This window comes from Oncorhynchus keta, chromosome 28, assembly GCF_023373465.1.
Source record: "Oncorhynchus keta strain PuntledgeMale-10-30-2019 chromosome 28, Oket_V2, whole genome shotgun sequence".
Classification (NCBI taxonomy): domain Eukaryota; kingdom Metazoa; phylum Chordata; class Actinopteri; order Salmoniformes; family Salmonidae; genus Oncorhynchus; species Oncorhynchus keta.
In genome coordinates, this window is record NC_068448.1 from 6,943,845 (window position 1) to 6,963,890 (window position 20,046).

General features: G+C 45.1%; 1 protein-coding gene across 7 annotated transcripts in view; it reads right to left on the bottom strand.

The window, feature by feature from the left end:
• LOC118377891 (arginine-glutamic acid dipeptide repeats protein-like) overlaps nt 1-20,046 on the bottom strand; it is a 670,308-nt gene that overhangs the window by 553,052 nt on the left and 97,210 nt on the right. For 3 of the 7 annotated variants that reach the window (XM_052484573.1, XM_052484578.1, XM_052484577.1), the window contains exon 1: nt 8,194-9,126. The exons of 3 other annotated variants lie outside the window; for them this stretch is intronic. The gene's annotated coding sequence lies outside the window, so the exon portion shown is untranslated. Of the gene's footprint in view, nt 1-8,193; nt 9,128-20,046 lie in introns of those variants that run through there. One more of the 7 variants, XM_052484572.1, reaches the window with a different exon arrangement.

Consider the following 20,046-nt stretch of genomic DNA (forward strand, 5'->3'; position numbering starts at 1 on the left):
AAACTCCACCTTGTGTATTCGGTTACTGTAACTTTCAACACGAAGAGAGAAACAAAATGGATCCGCGTTGCCCATCCCCGATCTAAATAGTGATACCTTGTTTTAAGATGTGTATACTATGAATCATTTAGCTATTTGGTTTTTTGAATTTTAGGACACCTTTAGGTATCAAAATGTATCTATTTTTTTTTAAATATAAAATATTGAATTGGCCATTACTACTACAGTCCACCTCTAAAGGCAGCAGCAGAGCGCCACAAATGGCACCCTATTCCCTATATCGTGCACTACTTTAGACCAGAGCCCTATTCCCTATATAGTGCACTACTTTAGACCAGAGCCCCTATTCCATATATAGTGCACTACTTTAGACCAGAGCCCCTATTCCCAATGTCGTGCACTACTTTAGACCAGAGCCCTATTCCCTATATAGTGCACTACTTTAGACCAGAGCCCTATTCCCTATATAGTGCACTACTTTAGACCAGAGCCCTATTCCCTATATAGTGCACTACTTTAGACCAGAACCCTATTCCCTATATAGTGCACTGCTTTAGACCAGAGCCCTATTCCCTATATAGTGCACTACTTTAGACCAGAGCCCTATTCCATATAGAGTGCACTACTTTAGACCAGAGCCCCTATTCCCAATGTAGTGCACTACTTTAGACCAGAGCCCCTATTCCCAATGTAGTGCACTACTTTTGACCAGGGCCAATAGGGTGCCATTTGGGACGTACTATATGAACCGCAGAGCTGGAAGAAATGTCAGCCATCCCAAAGCCACTGACAGACAGGAGAATCCCTCTTACTGAGATGTGACCCAGTGAGTCAATTCATTGAAAAATATATATAAATAAATGTAAAAAAGGAAGAGAGAAGTAAAGGAAGTGTTACATCACGCTGTTCAAAAACCAACAGACAAAAAGACACTCTCTCTTCCGGTTGGCTGACAGAACATTCTACTGGTGAGAAGGAACACCTGAACAACCACTATCCACATTTAGAAAACAAAGAGAAGAGAATGGGCGGTAGGTCAGTTAGGAATCCCTTATTGTAGCTCTAAAAGGGTCTTGGTTAAAAAGAAAGCGAGTGTAAAAACCGATTAAAACCCCTTCAGGTCGATGGCTGCACCCCCTCTGGAAATCGAATAAGCATAATTAGTCATTCAGAACTCCCTGTAAAACTCAGTTTGTATAAAACTAGAGATATCTGCATTTAGATGGGTCTCAATCCGCCACATCTGCGTCTGGGGTGAAAGGTGACAGAGCTAGAACAGTGTTTGTCTGCGTCTGGGGTGAAAGGTGACAGAGCTAGAACGGTGTTTGTCTGCGTCTGGGGTGAAAGGTGACAGAGCTAGAACGGTGTTTGTCTGCGTCCGGGGTGAAAGAGCTAGAACGGTGTTTGTCTGCGTCTGGGGTGAAAGGTGGCAGAGCTAGAACGGTGTTTGTCAGACCATGAGAGACATCCTGACAAAATCCTCTGTAGCACCTACAATTAGATGTTCTCTGTTTTTGCTCTACGAACCCCACCCCCATGCATCTTGGGACTTGTCTGAAGTCGGTACAGCCCATCTACCAACTTCTGTCTGTAGTTTCACAACCGTTTTGGGCTCCACACAGTAAACAAACAGGTCCATGTCAGTTGTTTTGCTCTAGTACACCCACAGGCCTCACAAGACTCGTCAGAAGGTCCCTCGGTACCAGCTGAAAATACTTGCGAAAGTATATATATATACATGGACTGTTCCATGTAGTGAATCTGTTATTCAAAGCGTTTGTATGGGCTAATAGCGGTATGGCCCCCACTTTTTTTGTAACATGAAATAAATCCCCCCCAAAATTACCAAATGTTTGATACTTCAAGGGGTCTTAAAAGTCCTTTGGTATGACCTTCTTAAAACAATTCCATATAGCTTAAGACTCTCATGGGTTAAATAACGTTACTCTAACGCCCTGTCAATGTTCATCTAGCTGCCTCCCAGCTGTTAGTGAACCAAGCCGTTATAGCAACCCACTTCACGAGGAACCTCTTTTCTCTCTGTGTGTCTGGATGTGCGTGAATGTCTAGACGACGAGGTCCATAAACTCTGTTTATGGTAAGAGGTGTTGTTACTGGGAATGTGCTTACTGAAGCTGTAGGTGTTGCTATGAGAATAGACAAGTCAGCATAGTTTAAACAAACAAACAAAGAAAGAAATATATAAATATATATAGGTACAATCCAACGACCATAAAACAATTGCCACACTGTTTAACACACACACATAGAGCAGACTGTGACACCTCTAAAATGTGTGTTAACACCGCTTGGGTTTCTGAGAAGAAAACATTTTCAACTAGGGCAGGGAAATATATAGAATTAATTTGAATGTATGTCTTTGCTCGATATATACAAAATGCCTGTATATGAAGAATCACATGTATTTATTTATGAGCGTTTATGTCCGCTGGTTCTCGTGTCGTCTCGGTCTCGTCTCCTTCGGTGCTGTGTACACCTTCCCATTTACACCAGAGATCTGTATACCGCCCGTTGTCCCAAAGGCGAGAAAAGCAGATGACACATTGGACTTATTTTGGCGAGAGTGAAACCTCTCACTTAGTCTCTTCCTCTCTGCATACACACACACACACACACACACACACACACACACCAGGCCCATCCCCCTGCCACTCACACAACAGAAATCACTTATTGCTCTGACAAGAGGTTTCAACTAGCTATTTGCATTTGAGGTCTGGTTCAACAAGAACCGTTCATATGAACACCAAACACATTGAGACATTATTTTTACCGTAATAAAGAAGTTTAAAAGTGTATTGTTAGAAAAATGGAACTGCCCACAGAGCAGACGCAACTAAAAAAGGAGTATCAATTAAACATTGATTCTGGAAAATGTGTGTAGCATTCCAGACATGACGCTTGGCATTCAGGCCAAATAGTACAATCTTGGTTTCATCAGACCAGAGAATCTTGTTTCTCATGGTCTGAGAGTCCTTTAGGTGCCTTTTGGCAAACTCCAAGTGGGCTGTCACGTGCCTTTTACTGAGGAGTGTCTTCCGTCTGGCCACTCTACCATAAAAGCCTGATTGGTGGAGTGCTGCAGAGATGGTATTTTGATGATCAACGGAAACAGGATGCCGCAGAGATCAATTTCGAGTCTCATAGCAAAGCGTACGAATACTTGTCAATAAGGTATCTGTTTTTATTTTAAATACATTACATTTTGATAAAATAATACTCATAGTTAGTGGGTCTTCTGGTTGTGGAAGGCTTATATTTAGCCTAGGTATAATTTTACAAGCCCTGAATTCATTCAATTATTTGCGACTGTTTGAAAGACAGTGTTCCTGACCTTTAAAAATGGTACAAAGCTTAGAGACAACTTTTATTTTTATTCTTTTAATTAGATCTTGTAAATCGCCTATAAGTTTGGATTATTTCGGCCATATCGCCCTACTTTGAACCCTCCATGTTGTCCCCAGAGGTCAGGCCTCATCCGGTTAGTTTCACTACACTCAATTGAATTAGAGAGGAAATGGTCTTAATGGAGGAGCTTGTACACAAGGGTAGTGTAGTGCTGCAGTAAAGGAGGGGGGGGACTAAGGACTGTGGGTAACTTCTGTCAGTCATCTATGTCCCTTTGAACTCAAGATAGTTAAACACAGATCAACAGACACATCATTTTACACTTGGTAAATCCCACCACAGGTGCCACCAAAAAGCTACAAATAAATAAAAAAATGTTCATGTGTACCAAATACAATACAGGAAGTGTACTTGGTAGACTTTATCCCTTGTGCTAGGCGTTAGTTATCCAAGCAGTGGGTGTTTCCCAAATGGCCCCCTGTTCCCTCCATCAGGTCTGGAGCCTGCTGCTTTTCCGTTCTACCTGATCATTAATTAACACCCACCTGGTGTCACAGGTCTACATATCAGTTCCTAATTCGGGTGAGGGAACAATGCAGAGACAGAGAGAGAGACAGAGAGAGAGACAGAGAGAGAGACAGAGAGAGAGACAGAGAGAGAGACAGAGAGAGAGACAGAGAGAGAGACAGAGAGAGACAGAGAGAGAGAGACAGAGAGAGAGACAGAGAGAGAGACAGAGAGAGAGACAGAGAGAGAGACAGAGAGAGAGACAGAGAGAGACAGAGAGAGAGACAGAGAGAGACAGAGAGAGAGACAGAGAGAGACAGAGAGACAGAGAGACAGAGAGAGAGAGAGACAGAGAGAGAGACAGAGAGAGAGACAGAGAGAAAACACAGTGGAACTTGCTTTGGAGGTCAAGAGTTGAGTTTGAGGGGCCCAATATAGTGCACTACTTTTGGCCAGAGGCAAATAGTGCACTACTTTTGACCAGGGCCTATGTAGGGAATAGGGTCCCATTAGGGCTCTCCTCCTCCCTCTCCAGGGGAAGAATCACATCAGAATCATTCAGCTAGACTGAGGCTGCTAGAGGTCACTGCTCAGTTAGCAGGCTAACAAGGGGACACAGACCGACAATGTGACTTGCCGTACCACAGGAAACACTGTGTGCCTGGAGACACACTGCCAAGACCATCTACTACTAGATTAACTATGAAATCATTAACATTACAGAGTTCATATGGACACACTGCCAAGACCATCTCCTAGACTACCTCATTAACATTAAGAGGTCATATGGACACACTGCCAAGACCATCTCCTAGACTACCTCATTAACATTAAGAGGTCATATGGGCACACTGCCAAGACCATCTCCTAGACTACCTCATTAACATTAGAGGTCATATGGACACACTGCCAAGACCATCTCCTAGACTACCTCATTAACATTAAGAGGTCATATGGGCACACTGCCAAGACCATCTCCTAGACTACCTCATTAACATTAGAGGTCATATGGACACACTGCCAAGACCATCTCCTAGACTACCTCATTAACATTAGAGGTCATATGGACACACTGCCAAGACCATCTCCTAGACTACCTCATTAACATTAGAGGTCATATGGACACACTGCCAAGACCATCTCCTAGACTACCTCATTAACATTAGAGGTCATATGGACACACTGCCAAGACCATCTCCTAGACTACCTCATTAACATTAGAGGTCATATGGACAAACTGCCAAGACCATCTCCTAGACTACCTCATTAACATTAGAGGTCATATGGACACACTGCCAAGACCATCTCCTAGACTACCTCATTAACATTAGAGGTCATATGGACACACTGCCAAGACCATCTCCTAGACTACCTCATTAACATTAGAGGTCATATGGACACACTGCCAAGACCATCTCCTAGACTACCTCATTAACATTAGAGGTCATATGGACACACTGCCAAGACCATCTCCTAGACTACCTCATTAACATTAGAGGTCATATGGACACACTGCCAAGACCATCTCCTAGACTACCTCATTAACATTAGAGGTCATATGGACACACTGCCAAGACCATCTCCTAGACTACCTCATTAACATTAGAGGTCATATGGATAACAACAACAAAAAACAGCAACATTTAAACAAATGACTTATGAGACCGTGATTTCTAGACAAAATGGCGGACAAAGCTCCTTCCGTTTCTTAATTTGATTAATAACAAAATCTAAAATCAATCTTTATACTATGAGGCGTAGTCATTCAGGTTATCCAAATAGCCTGGAGGTTCAATCTACTGACTTCACTCTAGTCACATGTATGTGTACAGTATGACCAGTTTCAGTGCTTTAAGTAAACAATCACTTCCTCTTCCGAGTAGGCCTGGCCTATACATAACCACCAGATAAGATGACTGCCGTCTACGACAGGACGAGAGAAATACCGCCGTTGTCTGGTTCAAATCCGTTGACGAAGGCTGATGTTCGAATCCTAAATGTTTAATCATTTCCCCTACATTCTAATGACCGACATCAGTGGTGTGATTCGCTAGGAAGCAAAACAGGGAGGGGACCTACGTGAATCTGTCCAATAAAAAACATTTTTTTTTTTTTGGTAGCAAAACATTTTCAGTTTACTAAAGTTTGGACGAATGATTACGCCCCAGATAACAATACAAGTACTGTTGTTTAGGGCCTGACCTAATACTCTGGTTCAAATCCCAGGCTAGGCCCCACCCCCACTTCTCTTTCTCTGCCCTACAGCAAGGAGAGAGCTACATGTGCTGGGGGCCACACAGTCTGGAGGAAGACAGAGCTGCAAGTGCTGGGGGGGACCACACAGGTCACAGTCTGGAGGGAGAAAGAGCTGCAAGTGCTGGGGGGCACACAGGTCACAGTCTGGAGGGAGAAAGAACTGCATGTGCTGGGGGGGGCCACACAGGTCACAGTCTGGAGGGAGAAAGAGCTGCATGTGCTGGGGGGCCACACAGGTCACAGTCTGGAGGGGGGGCTGCTGTGAGTGAGTCTAATGTACTGGTCCATCTTCACCAGTTAAACCATTATGAATCTCCTTAACCCTTGATCACGACTCCATTCCATTACACAGGAATAATTGGACGAAGGCGTCTTCTGTACGGGGGAGTTTTGACAAGACGCTGATTTGCGATTCGGTTTCGGAAAGAAAAAGGATCTTATCTTTCAATGAAACAAAAGGTTAAATAAAAACACAGTTATAAGGGTTTGGCTTCCCGCTTGTTTACGGAAAACAGACTGAAGACAGAGTGGACCACCTGTGTTAATTAGCCACCTGTGTCTCTGAACACCTGTGTGTAAACTGAAGACAGTGTGGACTACCTGTGTTAATTAGCCATCTGTGTCTCTGAACACCTGTGTGTAAACTGAAGACAGTGTGGACTACCTGTGTTAATTAGCCATCTGTGTCTCTGAACACCTGTGTGTAAACTGAAGACAGTGTAGACTACCTGTGTTAATTAGCCATCTGTGTCTCTGAACACCTGTGTGTAAACTGAAGACAGTGTGGACTACCTGTGTTAATTAGCCATCTGTGTCTCTGAACACCTGTGTGTAAACACAGAAAGAGACCCAGAAATACAAACCTGTTGTTACTGAAACATACTGTTGGCTACAACAGAGTTAAAAGCTGTTATAACAGCGCACACAGTAAGTGGTATTTTGGATTTGTGAAATTATTTTTTGACATGATATTAAAAGTAGAGGGTTTTTATGTTGTTTCAAGAACAGTATCGCAATTGAGAATCGATTCACGTTTAGTGGGAATATTTGGCCGTTTTGCCTCCCAGAGCCAATTGACCTGTAAAGTGTCACATCATTGGACTATACAGAGTAAAGCTACATTTACATTTACATTTAAGTCATTTAGCAGACGCTCTTATCCAGAGCGACTTACTAGACTCTTATTGGACTAGGAAAGCCTCTGAATCACACCTATCATGTTCTCAAATGTCTCGTCTTTTGTGTGCTTGATGATATGTTTTAATGTACACAAAGCTGCAAACTAAATCTCCCCGTACAGGGAAATAAATCACTACCCACCTTAGTATGTAACTGGTAAAGCAGCTGATACAACTAAACCACTACCTTTACAGTTCACTGGAAGCTGGGGAAACTTCACATCAACAGTTAGGCCTGTTAGGAGATTCCACCTACTCCTCAAAGAACCGTAGGCCCTTTGCTTATTATAGTAATAGTTTCACTTGTTCTTCACACAGTGTGTTTGTACACAAAACGGGATCATTGTGAAAACGTCAATACTAATATGATTAGTAGTTGGTTGAAAAACTTTAAAAAGTTCCCTACATATCAGTTGGACGAAGTAAACCTAATAATAATAATAATAATAATAGTAGCCATTTGTTTTACTAATAATGTGAAAGCTTAAAAGCCGTATAAAGAACAGTCCTGGGGGATCCTGAGCATGTCTGTTGTCTCCAGGGTGTTCAGTGGGAAGTTCCAACTCGTTACAACATACAGAAACATTTGACTCGAGGTCACACACGCTTCCTTTCCAGCTACTTCAACTGTGTGTTATCGTAAATGGCAACCAACACCTGCAGTAAAACAACGACCAAATAAATAGAACTGGTGTTTTTTTTATATCTCCTAAACTCGCCCAACATTCAATGTCTTTACCCCCCTCCTTCAACCCCCTCCTTCAACCCCCTCCTACTCCTACTCCAACCCCCCCCTCCCCTCCTCCTTCAACCCCCCTATCCCCCCCCTCCTCCTCCAACCCCTCCACGTTTCTTTTTTCTTGTGTTGTATTCAGCTACTCACCCGCCAGTCTGATGACTGTACAGTTCCAAAGTAACCGCCACAAACTACTTCAGTCCTCACCAAGGATGACCCCGTCGAATAAAACCCCGTGTCCTGGGCCAGATCCAAGAAACCAGAGGCTTGAAACAATAATCAGGCAGACACTTTATCCTTCAGCTGCCTGCCTGCCTGCTACACAGGCGAACGACCACTTGCCTCAACAAAAGACGGCCCTGCCTGGGCTCACTTTTGCTCGTGTAATCACGTAATAATCTCCGAGGCAGCCGTTCCCGAAAACACACGGTTGCCTCCGTTTTCCCTGGGGTTTTTTTCGCGGTGGTGTAGCTTCTTGATATCTTGCGTATGAACAAAAAAAAAGTATATTGTTTGTATCGAGTGCTCCGGTTGCAGGGGATCAGTGAGTTCTCCGTTCGTTCACAGACTCTGCTTCCTTTTTCCACACACACTCTCCCTCCTCCTCCTCCTCGCTCCCCTTTCATATGCACACATTACACGTTCCGTCTCTCCGTAGGCTGGAGCACCCTTCAGCTGTTCAACAGACGCATCCACATGGCTGAGCTAGTCTTTATTTAACCAGACACTAGTTTAAGAGCCCCCCCACCCCCTCAACACTAAAACACCGAGCAAAACTAAAACATGAGCTGGATTCTAATGATCGACGGTCGAGTCGGGGACAAAGGAGAGACGAGGAACGATCCCGGGTACGTTTAGGTTGATGATTTCTGATAGTACCCCGTTGGGGATTATGGTGTTATAGAAGAACCACTACAAAAAAACAACGGCAAAACAAAACGTACTGTACAACCAACCACCCAGTATGTGATGTATCACTACCGGGCAAGATCAAACGTTCACTAACATGGCAATGATACTGACGAGCCTCTCGCTGCTACACACAGCAGCGCACCAATCAATCCCCCGCCTTCACATTACGGCCCTGCTTAATCAATACGAACACACTGAATACAAAGAAACTATTGTTAAACCATATATACAGGTGTGAATGCATCTGCCATCCACTCACAGCCTACGTGTTAACTGTTAAGATGTATTATAATGAACGTGGTGGGGATATGAAGTAGGGGATTACAATATTGGTGTTTGATTAATGATCAGCGTTAAAAAAAAATTAAAAACCATGGAGATGAGAGAGAGAGAAGAGATGTGAAATACACGGAAGGTAATGTTAGGAACCTGTGTGTGCGGCTCTCTGGCTTAATGCCTATTCTCCCTCATTTGCATTTGTAGATAATACATTAATTAGACTCTCCAGCCCGTTCCGAGTGGCAAGAAGACAGAAATGTTTCTAAAATGCTGAGTTGCCATCGACAAGTCCAACCGTAATGTTCGGCAGTCAAGGCCATTTGGTTTGATTTAATACAATAATTCATCAAATATAAGTGTTCCTCTGCCCGTCTTCCAAGGGATTCAATGTTTTGCTTTGATGTTGTTGAAAATTAAAATAAAATAAAAACATATCAATAACAAATCCTGTTTGTCATCACAATGTAAAGGAGAAAAGCCATTTGCACCTCCTACTGGGGAACATCTGAGACCAACATCTTCTCCTGATTCTATATGTACGTTTACATCTGAGAACAACATCTTCTCCTGATTCTATATGTACGTTTACATCTGAGACCAACATCTTCTACTGATTCTATATGTACGTTTACATCTGAGACCAACATCTACTGATTCTATATGTACGTTTACATCTGAGACCAACATCTTCTACTGATTCTATATGTACGTTTACATCTGAGGCCAACATCTACTGATTCTATATGCGTTTACATCTGAGGCCAACATCTTCTCCTGATTCTATATGTACGTTGACATCTGAGGCCAACATCTCCTGATTCTATATGTACGTTTACATCTGAGGCCAACATCTTCTCCTGATTCTATATGTACGTTTACATCTGAGACCAACATCTTCTACTGATTCTATATGTACGTTTACATCTGAGGCCAACATCTACTCCTGATTCTATATGTACGTTTACATCTGAGACCAACATCTTCTCCTGATTCTATATGTACGTTTACATCTGAGAACAACATCTTCTGATTCTATATGTACGTTTACATCTGAGACCAACATCTTCTACTGATTCTATATGTACGTTTACATCTGAGGCCAACATCTACTCCTGATTCTATATGTACGTTTACATCTGAGACCAACATCTTCTCCTGATTCTATATGTACGTTTACATCTGAGACCAACATCTTCTCCTGATTCTATATGCGTTTACATCTGAGACCAACATCTTCTCCTGATTCTATATGCGTTTACATCTGAGGCCAACATCTTCCTGATTCTATATATGCGTTTACATCTGAGACCAACATCTTCTCCTGATTCTATATGTACGTTTACATCTGAGACCAACATCTTCTCCTGATTCTATATGCGTTTACATCTGAGACCAACATCTTCTCCTGATTCTATATGCGTTTACATCTGAGACCAACATCTTCTCCTGATTCTATATGTACGTTTACATCTGAGACCAACATCTTCTCCTGATTCTATATGTACGTTTACATCTGAGACCAACATCTTCTCCTGATTCTATATGTACGTTTACATCTGAGACCAACATCTTCTCCTGATTCTATATGTACGTTTACATCTGAGACCAACATCTACTGATTCTATATGTACGTTTACATCTGAGACCAACATCTTCTCCTGATTCTATATGTACGTTTACATCTGAGACCAACATCTACTGATTCTATATGTACGTTTACATCTGAGACCAACATCTTCTCCTGATTCTATATGTACGTTTACATCTGAGGCCAACATCTTCTCCTGATTCTATATGTACGTTTACATCTGAGACCAACATCTTCTACTGATTCTATATATACGTTTACATCTGAGGCCAACATCTTCTCCTGATTCTATATATGCGTTTACATCTGAGGCCAACATCTTCTCCTGATTCTATATGTACATTTACATCTGAGACCAACATCTTCTCCTGATTCTATATGTACGTTTACATCTGAGGCCAACATCTTCTCCTGATTCTATATGTACGTTTACATCTGAGGCCAACATCTTCTACTGATTCTATATATACGTTTACATCTGAGGCCAACATCTTCTCCTGATTCTATATGTACGTTTACATCTGAGGCCAACATCTTCTCCTGATTCTATATGTACGTTTACATCTGAGACCAACATCTTCTCCTGATTCTATATGTACGTTTACATCTGAGACCAACATCTTCTCCTGATTCTATATGCGTTTACATCTGAGACCAACATCTTCTCCTGATTCTATATGTACATTTACATCTGAGACCAACATCTTCTCCTGATTCTATATGTACGTTTACATCTGAGGCCAACATCTTCTCCTGATTCTATATGCGTTTACATCTGAGGCCAACATCTTCTGATTCTATATGTACGTTTACATCTGAGACCAACATCTTCTGATTCTATATGTACGTTTACATCTGAGGCCAACATCTTCTCCTGATTCTATATGTACGTTTACATCTGAGGCCAACATCTTCTCCTGATTCTATATGTACGTTTACATCTGAGACCAACATCTTCTCCTGATTCTATATGTACGTTTACATCTGAGGCCAACATCTTCTGATTCTATATGTACGTTTACATGTTATGGCCAGCACTCTTCTCAGAGGTGCTCAGTACTCTCAGCCAGGAAACATCTGTGTCCATACCCTAAATCCTATGATTAAAATGAGACCAAATCCCCCCAGCCAAATACAAAAACAAAGCTGCACCCGACAGACATGCCTTAAAATAGGTGATTTCATTTCTTTTCTCAAAAATAAAAATAATCTGAAAGCAATAACCCACCCCATTGTCCAAAATGGACACGACAGAGAGGCAACGCTGCAGATCAATAGCTAGTTGTGTGTGGAGGTAATTTCTTGTGCTACAAAAACATGTTGCGTGTCTCCTTTCAAAAGGACATCTTCCCTGATTCCCCACTGTTCCCATCCAGAGACCCCTCCCCACTGTTCCCAGACTAGAGACCCCTCCCCACTGTTCCCAGACTAGAGACCCCTCCCCACTGTTCCCAGCCCAGAGACCAGAGACCCCTCCCCACTGTTCCCAGACTAGAGACCCTCCCCACTGTTCCCAGACTAGAGATCCCCATCCCCACTGATTCCCAGCCCAGAGACTAGAGACCCTCCCCACTGTTCCCAGACTAGAGACCCATCCCCACTGTTCCCAGACTAGAGACCCCTCCCACATGTTCCCAGACTAGAGACCCCTCCCCATCTGTTCCCAGACCAGAGACTCTGAGACCCTCCCCACTGTTCCCAGTTTACTAGAGACCCCTCCCCCTGATTCCCAGCCCAGAGATCTAGAGACCCCTCCCACTGTTCCCAGACTAGAGACCCTCCCCACTGTTCCCAGACATAGAGACCCCTCCCCACTGTTCCCAGACTAGAGACCCCTCCCACTGTTCCCAGACTAGAGACTAGAGACCCTCCCCACTGTTCCCACACTAGAGACCCCTCCCCATCTGTACCCAGCCCAGAGACTAGAGACCCTCCCCACTGTTCCCAGACTAGAGACCCTCCCCACTGTTCCCAGACTAGAGACCCCTCCCCACTGTTCCCAGACTAGAGACCCCTCCTCTGTAATCTACCAGAGGGCTGGTAAACTCTTCCCCAGCCCATTCTAAAGACCCCTCCCATCTGATCCCAACAGTCCCTCTCCTTCACCGACGTACTCACATCCGTGACATGCATCTTGACTCCCTATCGAGTTTACATTTCAAACCAACATCTTTCAGAAATAGAGCAGAAACCAAACTCTTCTCCCTCCATCTATACAAACACAACGAACAGATGCATTCTAACCAAGCATCTAGCCCATCTCACCATTTAAGTGAGAAAACGCCAACATCGCTGGCATGTTTCAGTTCACAACATTAGCCTGATTTATGTAGGTTTGTGTGACCAAATCTTCAGCAGTGTGAGGGTAAACACTCCGAGAGTCCCCTCTTTGCTGTTCTACCAGGGTTGTATTCATTGGGGCAGACATCTACTGATTCTAAACGTGGACCACATCAGGTAGTCCTGCTGTTTCAGTTCAGTTATATTTTGGTTTGTTGCCTAATTTACATCTGGGCCGGCATCTCTCACTGATTCTATATGCCCCCCCTCCCCCACCTCCAGGATTTCACAGCTCCTCTGTTTACCACATGACTCTGATTCAAGTTGGCCACCGTTAAGCACAGGTAATGAAAAGATACAAGCAGTACAGTCAACGCTCTCCATTCCCCAGCATGCATCTGGGACAGCTGATTCCACATCTATTCCAGCAGCCCATCACAATGCCTTCTCCCTGAGCAGTGAGTAGATGGCTGGGTTAACATCATCTGATGCAGTGTCTAGTCTCGTCTTGTCTCCCGAGAAATTCTACATTACATATTTATAGTTCCATGTTTACATTCAGGGCCAACATCTCTCCTGATTCTATATGCAAGTTAAAACACACAAGCAGTAAGAACAACAAAGACTCATATACCAACTGCCGTTTTCAATATTTCAAATAATTCCTTCGGATACAAAATGGACATTAAGTGGAGCCTCATAAGACATCGAGCCAACAGTGTCACAGACAGAATGTCAACATCTGAGGCCAACATCTTGTGCGTGTGCGTGCGTGCGTGCGTTTGCATCGTGCGTGACAAAGATCTTCAGTCATTTTATTCCCTGTGTTCATCCATCAACATCTTATCTGATTCTTATTCTCATTAAAAACATTATGACACAAAAGGCAGTGCTGCTGATTCAAAAATGTTTTTAAACTGGAGAAAAACAAGCTGTCCTGATTCTATACACTCTTCTTTCGGTAGAGAGAGAGATCTTCTCCTGAGGAGAGAGATAGAGAGAGGGGGTGGAACATCTTCTCCTGATTGGAGAGAGAGAGACAGGGGGGTGGAGAGCCAACATCTTCTCCTGAGAGAGATAGAGAGAGGGGGTGGAGAGAGAGGGGGTGGAGAGAGAGGGGGTGGAGAGAGAGGGGGGTGGAGAGAGAGGGGGGAGGGGGTGGAGAGACGTTTACATCTATGATTAAAATGGCCAAGGGGGTGGAGAGAGAGAGAGAGGAGAGGAGAGAGAGAGAGAGAGAGAGGGGGTGGAGAGAGAGAGACAGGGCCTGGAGAAGAGAGAGGGGATTTCAGAGAGATTTTCTGGAGAAAAGGGGGTGGAGAAGAAAGGGGGTGAGAGAGAGAGAGACCCAGGGGGTGGAGTCCAGAAATGGAGAGAGAGAGAGGGGGTGCAGAGAGAGAGAGAGGGGGTGGAGAGAGAGAGAGAGGGGTGGACAAAACATGGCGGGTCAAGAGAGAGAGAGGGGGTGGAGACTGAGGGAGAGGAGAGAGATAGAGAGAGGGGGTGGATAGAGACCCCTCCCCCACTGGTGGAGAGAGAGAGAGAGATCCCCAGGGGGGTGGAGAGAGAGGGGGGGTGGGAGAGAGGGGGGGAGAGGGGGGGGAGAGAGGGGGTGGAGAGAGAGGGGGAGAGGGGGTGGAGACTAGAGAGAGAGGGAGAGGGAGAGAGAGAGAGAGAGAGGGGGTGGAGAGAGAGAGAGACCCCTGGAGAGAGAGAGAGGGGAGTGGAGAGAGAGAGGGGTTGGAGAGAGAGAGGGGGTGGAGAGAGAGAGAGACTGTTCCCAGAGAGAGAGAGAGGGGGTTCCCAGAGAGAGAGGGGGGTGGAGAGACCCCTCCCCAGGGGGTGGAGAGAGAGAGAGAGGGGGTGGAGAGAGAGAGAGATAGAGAGAGGGGGTGGAGAGAGAGAGGGAGAGAGAGAGAGAGAGATCCCCACTGTTCCCAGAGAGAGAGAGAGATCCCCAGGGGTTCCCAGAGAGAGACCCCTCCCCAGAGTTCCCAGATAGAGAGAGGGGGTGTTCCCAGAGAGAGGGAGAGGAGAGAGAGATAGATAGAGAGAGGGGGTGGAGAGAGAGAGAGAGAGACCCCTCCCCAGGGGTTGGGAGAGAGAGAGGGGGTCCCCACTGAGAGAGAGGGGGTGGAGAGACCCCTCCCCGACTGTTCCCAGACGAGAGAGCGAGAGCCACTGAGAGAGAGGGGGTGGGAGAGAGAGTTCCCAGACTAGAGAGAGGGCCACTGTGGAGAGAGAGAGAGGCGAAGTGGCGACTGAGAGAGGGCCCAGTGGCGAGAGAGAGAGGGCGAAGTTCCCAGAGAGAGACCCTCCCGAAGTGGAGGGGAGAGAGAGAGGGCCCAGTGGAGGGAGAGAGAGAGGGCGAAGTGGAGGGAGAGACCAGAGGGCGAAGTGGAGGGAGAGAGAGACCCCGAAGTGGAGGGAGAGAGAGAGGGGCGAAGTGGAGGGAGAGAGAGAGAGGGCAAAGTGGAGGGAGAGAGAGATTACAGTGGAGGGAGAGAGAGGGTTCAGAAGTGGAGGGAGAGAGAGGGCATAGCCTGGGAGGGAGAGAGAGAGGGCGAAGATGGAGGGAGAGAGAGAGCCCAGGGCGACCATTGGAGGGAGAGAGAGAGGGCAAGTTGGAGGGAGAGAGAGAGGGCGAAGTGGAGGGAGAGAGAGAGGGTGAAGTGGAGGGAGAGAGAGAGGGCGAAGTGGAGGGAGAGAGAGAGGGTCCCTGCTGAAGTGGAGGGAGAGGGAGGGGAGAGAGAGTCCCTGGGCAAAAGTGGAGGGAGAGAGAGGGCGAAGTGGAGGGAGAGAGAGAGGGTGAAGTGGAGGGAGAGAGAGGGGCGAAGTGGGAGGGAGAGAGAGAGGGTGAAGTGGAGGAGAGAGAGAGGGCGAAGTGGAGGGAGAGAGAGAGGGCCACCGTTAAGGGCAGTGGAGGGAGAGAAAAGTACTGCTTGGCAGTGCAGTAAGTCAGCTCTCCAGCCCCAGCAAACATCAGAAAAGGTGACACGGATGAGTCTCACACATAAATCCTTCTCCCTGAGCTCTGATCGTTCACTAGGTGATGTTGTTTGTGGTGACTAAAAGTCATCAGCCATTGGGTCGTCTCTAACCAATCACAGTATCAAAGCCAATTGCATACTTTTAAACGCTGCTTCACACCCACGTGTGTTCTGGCACAACCCATTGGTTTCTGGGACTTATCAGACGGCCCGAATGTGTTTGCATTCGGTGAATGGTCAGGCAGTCAGATACGAGGAGGAGGAGACAAAACAAACGTCCGTGGGCGTAGCGTTTCAGCTGGAGCTAGGAGTCTGGCTAGCCTGGCAAAGACCAGTCATTTTATTCCCTATTATCAGCCATCTACATTCTTGACCAGATACCTTGGGGCCCTGGTAAAAAATTATGACACAATAGGGAATAGGGGGCAATATGAAACAGACCAAGACTGGAGTGAAGGCTCAGAGGCCCTGGCATTCTAAGCACTGAGATCTACTCTCCATTTAATCCATTCACCAGGGATGAGCAGACAAGTTGAAAAGGATAGAGGAGACAGAGAAAGAGGTAGAGAGAGAGGAGAAAGAGGTAGAGAGAGGAGAGAGAAAGAGGTAGGAGAGAGAGAGAGAGAAAGAGGTAGGAGAGAGAGAGAGAAAGAGGTAGGAGAGAGAGAGAGAGAGAAAGAGGTAGGAGAGAGAGAGAGAAAGAGGTAGAGGAGAGAGAGAGAAAGAGGTAGAGAGAGAGTGGAGAGAGAGAGAGAAAGAGAGAGAGAAAGAGGTAGAGAGAGAGAGAGAGAGAGAGAGAGAGAAAGAGGTAGAGAGAGAGAGAGAGAAAGAGGTGGAGAGAGAGAGAGGGGAGAGAGAGAGAGAAAGAGGTAGAGAGAGAGAGAAAGAGGGGGTGGAGAGAGAAAGAGAGAAAGAGAGAAAGAGAGGGGTGGAAAGAAAGAGAGAGGGGTAGAGATAGATAGAGAGAGAAAGGTAGAGAGAGAGAGAGAGAAAGAGGTAGAGAGAGAGAAGGAGAGAGGTAGAGAGAGAAAGAGGTAGAGAGAGAGAGAGAGGTAGAGAGAGAGAGGGAGAGGTAGAGAGGTAGAGAGAGAGAGAGAGAGAGGGGAGGTGGGATAGAAGAGGTGGGGATGGGGAGGTGGGATAGAAGAGGTGGGAGGGACATCAGAGGCTATATTTTCCTCCAACACATGACTCAATCTTAACAAAGTAACAGTTTTAAGCTGCAATATGTGAGACTTTTTGGGCGACTGAATTCACGCAGAAATTGTTGAAAGCAAATCTAATAAACTGTATATATGTATATATTTCTCTATATGTGCTTTTCTAGTGCTTCCCGTTCTTAAGGTTTGTTTTTGTGTCTTCTAGTTTCGGTTTTGCTTCAAACACAATATTTTAGGTTATTCTCTATACTATACTTGCTTGTTTTGTCATAAACTGAAATTAGGTGAACTGCTACAATTGTAGCAACCAGGAAATGGAGGACTGATTTCTGCTTAGTGCATCTTTAACTTGACAAGTAGGTACAATGTTATAATACAGTCATCTTGACTCCCAAATGGCCCCCTATTCCCTATGTAGTGCACTACTTTAGACCAGAGCCCTATTCCCTATATAGTGCACCACTTTAGACCAGAGCCCTATTCCCTATGTAGTGCACTACTTTAGACCAGAGCCCTATTCCCTATATAGTGCACTACATTAGACCAGAGCCCTATTCCCTATGTAGTGCACTACTTTAGACCAGAGCCCTATTCCCTATAGAGTGCACTACATTAGACCAGAGCCCTATTCCCTATATAGTGCACTACTTTGACCAGAGCCCTATTCCCTATATGGAGTGGACTACATTAGACCAGAGCCCTATTCTGGAGGTAGAGCACTACTGGAGACCAGAGCCCTATTCCCTATATAGTGGACTACTTTGACCAGAGCCCTAGGGAGAGATATAGTGCACTACATTAGACCAGAGCCCTATTCCTATGTAGGGCGAAGTGGAGACTACTGGAGACCAGAGCCCTATTCCCTATATGGAGTGCACCACTTTAGACCAGAGCCCTATTCCTATGTAGGGCACTACTTTAGACCAGAGCCCTATTCCCTATATAGTGAAGTGGATTAGACCAGAGCCCTATTCCCTATGTAGTGCACTACTGAGAGACCAGAGCCCTATTCCCTATATAGGGCGACTACATTAGACCAGAGCCCTATTCCTATACAGTGCACTACTTTGACCAGAGCCCTATTCCCTATATAGTGACTACATTAGACCAGAGCCCTATTCTCTATGTAGTGCACTACTTTAGACCAGAGCCCTATTCCCTATATAGTGCACTACTTTGACCAGAGCCCTATTCCCTATATAGTGCACTACATTAGACCAGAGCCCTATTCCCTATATAGTGCACTACTTTAGACCAGAGCCATATTCCCTATATGGTGCACTACTTTAGACCAGAGCACTAATCCCTATATAGTGCACTACTTTAGACCAGAGCCCTATATAGTGCACTACTTTAGACCAGAGCCCTATTCCCTATATAGTGGTACTACTATAGACCAGACCCCTATTCCCTATATAGTGCACTACTTCAACCAGAGCCCTATTCCCTATATAGTGCACTACTTTAGACCAGAGCCCTATTCCCTATACAGTGCACTACTTGGCAACCAGAGCCCTATTCCTATATAGTGCACTAATAGACCATTTAATCCTATTCCCTATATGAGCAGACTACTTTAGACCAGAGCCCTATTCCCTATATAGTGGTACTACTATAGACCAGAACCCTATTCCCTATATAGTGCACTACTTCAACCAGAGCCCTATTCCCTATATAGTGCACTACTTTAGACCAGAGGCCTATTCCCTATATAGTGCACTACTTTGACCAGAGCCCTATTCCCTATATAGTACACTACTTTAGACCAGAGCCCTATAAAGTGCACTACTTTGACCAGAGCCCTATTCCCTATATAGTGGTACTACTATAGACCAGAGCCCTAATCCCTATATAGTGCACTACTTTAGACCAGAGCCCTATATAGTGCACTACTTTAGACCAGAGCCCTATTCCCTATATAGTGGTACTACTATAGACCAGAGCACTATTCCCTATATAGTGCACTACTTCAACCAGAGCCCTATTCCCTATATAGTGGTACTACTATAGACCAGAGCCCTATTCCCTATATAGTGCACTACTTTGACCAGAGCCCTATTCCCTATATAGTACACTACTTTAGACCAGAGCCCTATAAAGTGCACTACTTTGACCAGAGCCCTATTCCCTATATAGTGCACTACTTTGACCAGAGCCCTATTCCCTATATAGTACACTACTTTAGACCAGAGCCCTATAAAGTGCACTACTTTGACCAGAGCCCTATTTCCTATATAGTGGTACTACTATAGACCAGAGCCCTATTCCCTATATAGTGCACTACTTTGACCAGTGCCCTATTCCCTATATAGTGCACTACTTTGACCAGAGCCCTATTCCCTATATAGTGCACTACTTTGACCAGTACCCTATTCCCTATATAGTGCACTACTTTGACCAGAGCCCTATTCCCTATATAGTGCACTACTTTGACCAGAGCCCTATTCCCTATATAGTGCACTACTTTGACCAGAGCCCTATTCCCTATATAGTGCACTACTTTGACCAGTGCCCTATTCCCTATATAGTGCACTACTTTGACCAGAGCCCTATTCCCTATATAGTACACTACTTTAGACCAGAGCCCTATAAAGTGCACTACTTTGACCAGAGCCCTATTCCCTATATAGTGGTACTACTATAGACCAGAGCCCTATTCCCTATATAGTGCACTACTTTGACCAGAGCCCTATTCCCTATATAGTGCACTACATTAGACCAGAGCCCTATTCCCTATATAGTGCACTACTTTGACCAGAGCCCTATTCCCTATATAGTGCACTACTTTGAC